Here is a 7074-nt window from a genome sequence, read left to right as displayed (position 1 = left end):
TCAATCTACTGTATTGTTACATAGTCAGGCTTATATTGTCAAGCAAACACTTGGAAGAATATGTGTGAGAGTAACACAAATGCTCTAAAAATCAGGGTCACAGATAAACCCTTGAAAATTAAACAATATATCTAATTGCTCTTGATGGAGATTCAAGTCTTGTTTAACTAGTAAGGTTGCACGTGAGAGTTTATTTAAGTCATTTTGGATGGTAAATGCTTTTGCTATGGAAGTGGATACATTGTTTACAGTCTATGTAGTTTGAATGTTTTGAGTGAGCAAGATGGTGGCAGTAGATGTGGTGGCTAGGGCAATTACAAGGGCAATCATCCCTGTGATAATGAGGCCAATGGCATACCTGGTGCAGTGCAGAATTTCATTCAGAAGATTCTTTACCTTCATGTCCCTTGGACTCTTCCATTCTTGTGACATGTTCAGCAGAAGCCATAAGGCAGGAGATATTCTAAGAATAAACACATGTTTAGCATTCACAGCAGGATTTAAGCAATTAGAAAGCCAGCATGGAGAGTTATGTGCACATGGGATTTGTTCGAAGGTTATATTTGCACTTTCCTTGATATTAATTATCAGCTTAGTGAAGGGTGGTGTAACACAAGTTTGAATCTACTGGGTATGAGTGTAATTAGAAAAAAATTAATAGAAAAAGTAGTTCCTGTATTACTAATATTCATATAACTGGCTGATACCCCTTTTATGGGCCTCATAGCAAGTAATATGGGTGTAAGATCCATTGTGCAAAATTTATTCCCTGCATAATGGTTAGTTATAAATTGTTCACAGTAGCAGGATGCACAATATCCCTGTTGAGTTTTGGGTGTATCTGTTATATTCCAGGGGACTGCACTCGACCAGGCACACAAATTTTGATATAATCCAGAAATATTTCTATCAGCTAAGAGATATGGCATTGAAGTAGTGCATTGATTCCAAGGTGTGGAGTTCTTATCTGAGGAGGGTAATCCAAAAAGAGTGTTTGGACAGCTAGACAATGAAGGCTTTTAGCAAATACAACTGGGGAGGGGTTATGAGCATTAATCTTTTTAGCTCTGTTCCATAGATCTAATAAGGTTAAGCCAACATAGGGGTAGTTATATTTATCTACAATTCTCCCTTCAGCAACGGAGAAGAAAAGAGGTTGGTTTGGATTATAGGTGTCATTCATAATATCCAAGAAACAAATAGATCTATTAGACAATGACATGCTAGCATTCTATTTTATGGTAGTTATTGTCATATTTAGTTCAGGATCAATAATATTTGAGTCAGTTGATAAGAATCTCAGCAATGCTTTTTCCCAATTTACTACTACCGAGTGTGGTGGTCTGGTGACCAAGGCCCGATTTACCCAACAATTACCTTCACTACTTGCTTTTAGAGCTGAATATTGCAACACTTCCATTATCATTCCTGGAATAAGACCCCCACTGGGTGAGGGGCCATTATGGTACGTTGCTAAAATATGCCTTTAAGATTACCCCAGGTTACTTCATATGAGACTTCTCTGTTCTGTTGAGTCCTGTACCTCAGGGTCTCTCTTTCAATAACAGTTCTTTTATCTTCTTTGTTGGTGGTTTGAGGTGTCCAGGGTTTGAAATTTCTAGTAGGTACACAGATAGGTTCAGGTTCATCCTCTGGAATGACACAAGCAAGCCCTTGACCCATTGTTAGAGGGGTCCTGCACCTTTCCAAATGTTGGATAGGGGGTCCTCATAAAATCAAAGGCAAATAATAGGGCCTTATGAGGAGAGTCCAATATTTATGGGTTAACTGTTTCTTTTGAAAATTTTGATGTGGTGAGAAATTTTAAAACAAATAAAGCATAATGTATTGCATCATGTGGGGACCTAGTATAGCTTTATCCACTGTTTTTGAAGCATTAAGTTCTTTATAAAGGTACTCAACTATGCTCTGAGATTGTGGGTATAAGGTAATCCAGTCACATGATTTATTGTCAAAATGAGCAAAATTCTTTAAAGGTGTTGTTCATATAGACTGGATCATTGTCAATTTTAATGGAAATAGTAACTCCCATGATCCCAAAACAATGAAGAAAATGAGATATAAACATTTTGGTGGTTTCTCCAGAGTAAGGCATAGCCACAAAAAATCCTAAAAAGAACCAGCACCCATACCCATCAATAGACTAATGGATAAAGATAATATGGTTGTACATACAAAATGGGGTTTTATTAAGTCACACAGAAGAATAAAATGATGGCATTTTGTGGAAAATTCATGAAACTGGAAAACATAATTCTGTGTGAAATAAGTCACATGCAGAAAGCCAATAGTCAAATATTTTCCCTCATATGTGAGTGCCAAATAGAATAATAAAAAAGAAGGAATCCTATAAAAATAGAAGAGCCCTCTGTTGAGTAGAGGAAGGGGTTATATGGAAGGAGGAAGAAAAAAATTGAGATTAAAAGTAGAATAAAACAAACCAAACTCTCTTATGTACACATATAAATAAAGTACAGTGAAGTTCAATTTTAAGTGTATCTATAATATGATGATTTAAAAAATCTATAAATGAGGTCTTCTTTGGGTCACAGGGAGCAGCTGCCCCTGAGTCCCCTGTTGCAGATTCCCAGAGGTGTATTCTATGGGTGCCTTTGCTGCTCATGCCCATGCTACCAACTGGAGGTCATTTACCCTGGTGCTCCTGCTGTAGGCACTGTACCACAGTCCAGAGGTATTCTCTCGGGGCAGACCTTCCCCTGATGTCACTGCCACAGGTGTTGCTGCTGCTGTTGTCACTGTCATGGTTGTCATCACCCAGAAGTCTGCTGACCTCGATGCTGCCTGGGATCCCAGGTTGCCATGTTCACTGCTGATACGACTGCTGCTACCACTGACGGCATTGTCATTAAAGCCACTGAAAATCACTGGAGACCACCTGAAGATCTCCACTCTGGGGGCTGTTGCAACTGCAGCTACGGCTGACCCCACTGCCACTGCTATCTCATTGCCCCCACCTGCTGCCATCACCACTGACATCTGTAACTGCTGCTGAACCCCTGTCTGCTGCCACCATCTCCTGCTACTATCACTTTAACATTTGCCCAGAAGTCCACTGCCAGGGAGGTATCAGGGTTGGTTGCACATGGTCACATCCATTTTGAGACTCTGGCCAGAACCTGGGGTTTCTTTGGGGTGCCAGAGTGTTTTGGTGCCAAAGCCATAAGTGTTGCAGTTGCCCCTGTCTGGGGACACTGGCCAGGAAGTAGAGATTCAATTTTGGGGTGCCTATAGTTTTGGCTACAACTGGGTTATTCCTTCTGGAAATGCAGGTTATTGCCATCTAGTTACTCTCTCTCAGAATTACTCATCCCTGGTGGTCTATTTAAAAATTCCAGTGGCATTGTGATCTTGATATTGCAATGTGGCCAAATCCAGAACATTTCTATGGCCTGAGAAGCCTCTATGACCTGTGCAATCTTTGAAAATTGTGTAGAATCTAGGACTTAGTACCCATTTTGACCTGAGTATAATTAATGATCTATTAGACTTTGTAAAATGAGTAGCACCTATGTCCTGTATAGGACCTAACAGTCTGTTACTCACATATTTTCTACCACCTTAATAGAATATGTTAACAGGGTAGCCTGTATGGTTATTGAAAACTCTTACTTTGAAGACTCAAAATTTGAATATACTCTATGACCTGAAGTGCCTTTATTGACTGTGTAGCTTCTATGACCTACATCACCTTTATGACCTGAGTAGTCTCTTAACTTCTTAAACCACTGTAGGCTGTATCTCTTTTATATTTTGAATAGTCTAAATAACATGAGAATTCTCTGTGACCTGCATAGCTTTAAAATCCTGAGGAACCTAAATGACATCAATATCTTTTCTGACCTCTGTAGCCACTATAATTTTTATATTCTTCATGGCCTAAGTAGTCTGTATATACTGCATTGTCTCTAAACTTGAGTATCCTATATCATATGAATAGCCAGTATCACCTTCATAACATTTATTCTCCAAGTATAGGCAAAATGCTCTATGAAGTGTGTATGGTTTTAATAAACTATATGACCTTAGTAGCTCCTATGTTCTGCTTAGCCTTCATGACATGCACATCCTATATTATCTAGTAAGTTGTATGAACTGATATCTTTTTAGTCAGTTTTTGCTGCTTCAATTTAAATATTCTGACCTGAACAATTTTAGAGTTAGAATAGTTTATTAGGTGTCTTTATGGCTGGAGATGCCTTGTTGATCTGAGTAAACTCTATTACCTGAGTAGCTCTATGGCCTAAGTAGCCTCTATGACCTGTGTGACTTTTGTGGATGAGTAATCTGAATGACCTAAGTAGACCCTAGGAAAATGGAAGGCTGTATGATGAGCAGAGATTCTATTCCCCACACTTCTTTTAACATTGCAACTTAGGCATGAGCAGCCAAAATAACTTTTGTTAACTTTCTATGTACTTCATAGGCTCTATGGCATGAATTGCCACTGTGACCTAAATTACCTGTGTATTTTAAAAACGCTCTATGACCTGCATAGCATCTGAGTACTGGATAGCTTCAATCATCTGTACAGTCTCTATGAACTGCATAGCCTTAAAGAACTGAGTACTCTAAATGACTTCAGTTTTTCTATGACCTCCATTGCAACTATAACTGTTGTGGTTACTATGGTCTGAGTATTTATACACTGTGTAGTTTCTATGATCTTTGTAACCAATATTACCTGAGTAATCTCCATGAACTGTATAGCCTTTATAACAAGAGAAACATAAATGATCTCCCTAGCCTATAGGGGTTTATTAACTGAAATTAATTTAGTATCTTTATAACCTGCATAGTTTTTATGACCTGTGGAACTTATCTGATTTGGGTTGTTTCTATGGCCTCTTTACCTTCGATGACCCAGAAAAATTCCATGACCTGTGTAGCCTCTGTGACCTACAAAGTTTCTATTTTGAGTAGCTTATAAAATATATGCAGAGCCCCATGGCCAGCATAACCTCTATGACCTGCTAGCCTGTATTTCCTACAATGGTTTTAATAGGCATATTCTCTGAGGAATAAATATCCTATTGCCTTGTACCCTCTTAAGACTGGAGACAAATTTTAACCAGGTTATTTTCTAGGACCTGTGTAACTTCTGTGACCTTTGAAGCTTCTGTAGTCTCAGTAAATTCTGTAGTTTGTGTAGCATCTATTTTACAAGTAGAAAAATTTTGCCTACCCTCTATGACCTTAAGAGGGTAGCTGCCACAACTTTCTTGACTTGAGTACCCTGTGTAACTCAGTATCACTAGAAATACCATAAGCTCTGTGACCAGCAAAGCTGAAATGACCTGTGCACCCTCTATGACCTGATCAGCTCTTAGAACCTGAGTAGCCCAAGACCTGAGTATCCTCAATGTCTTGCATAGCTTTTATATCCTGAGGATCTTCTAGGACCTATGTAGACTCTTGGTACTGAGTAGCATCTGTGACCAGTAAAACCTCAGTGACCTTCATAGACTCTGTGATTGTGTAGCTTCAGAGATGTGCAGAACATCTTTGGTCTGAGAATTTTATATGATCTGTTTAACTACATAGCCTGAATAGTCTAAATGACCTGAGTATCCTCTTTGACTTCAGACTGCACTATTATCAGAGTAGCCACTATGGCATGAATAGTTTGTATGACCTCATTAGGGTCTAATTATGGCAGAGACTGCATGACATGTGTAACCTTTACAGCCTGAGTAGCCCAAAGGACATTAATAGATGTATGACTTATTATACTCTATTACCAGTATAATCTCCATTGCATGAGTATCCACTATTAAGTGCATGTACAGTGTTCTGTCCTGTCATCTTGTAACTTGTGTGATCCATTAAAATCTACTACCTGAATATTCACTGTAGCCTGCCTACCCTCCATCACAAGAGTAGTCTATCTTCTACATGCTTTTGTGACTTGTGTGTGTTCAATGACCTAAGTAGTCTCTAAAATGTCCATAGCCTCTTTGAACTCAGCAGCCTTGATGATCTGTGTAGCTTCTCATCTGAGTAGCACCTATGATCTGCCTAGAGTAACTTCAATTGCCTTAAAACCTTCTATAATATTAGCAGCAGTATTAAGAAGTGTTGCATTTTGAGCACCATAACCTTTATTGCCTTTTTAGACTTTATGGACTATGTAGTCTCTATGGCTTGAGTAGTCTCTTTGACCTATATTGTATCTAGGTTCTGAGAGTCTTTGGTGATGTCTATAGGATCTGTGAACTGAGTAGATTTTATGGCCTGCACTCTATGACATGAGTAAACATTACATCCTGAGTAGTCTTCAGAATCTGTATGGTCACTATGACCTGTGGAACTTCTGTGGTGTGGGTAGCCTGAATGACCAGTGGAGCTCTTATTACCTGCCTAGCTTCTATGGTCTGAGAAGTCCCCATAATGTACCTGTACTCTATGACCTGAATATCTTCTAAAACCTTATTAAACTATGTATTCAGCAAAGCTACTATTGCCTAAGCATTCTCCTTAATTGCATTACACTCTCTGATGTGTTAAGCCCTTGTTATGCATACCCACTAAGGTCTGTGTAGCCCCTATGGCCTACAAAGTCTTGATGGCCTGATTGTTATGCATTCACATTTGTCCCACATAAAATCCACTTATCCTGTTTAATTTCTATGCCCACAGAGACTAAATTACCAAATTTACCTCCAAAACTTCAATAGCCATTTTGACATGCTTAGCCTCCATATTCTGTGTAGCCTCTATGACCCAAGCAACCTGAATTACCTGTGTCAATTTTATGACCTAATTGACTTCTATAACCTGAGCATCATATACAAATTGCATAGCTGCTGTGATCTGGGTAGCTTCTGGAACCTGGTACCCTTCATGGACAGAGTACCCTCTGTGGCCTCTGTCATCTCTATGGCCTAAATTGCCTCCTTTAAATGAGAAACTTCTATGAGTTTGCTATCCTACAAAAATGTGTAGTCTCCATGGTATTCTTAGCTTCTGTGTCCTGAGCATCATCTATGAATGTCAAAGCCTATATGACAAGCATAGCCTCTACTGCCTATGTAC

This window comes from Sciurus carolinensis, unplaced genomic scaffold (assembly GCF_902686445.1).
Source record: "Sciurus carolinensis unplaced genomic scaffold, mSciCar1.2, whole genome shotgun sequence".
In the NCBI taxonomy this organism is placed as follows: domain Eukaryota; kingdom Metazoa; phylum Chordata; class Mammalia; order Rodentia; family Sciuridae; genus Sciurus; species Sciurus carolinensis.
This window is presented reverse-complemented; position numbering follows the sequence as displayed.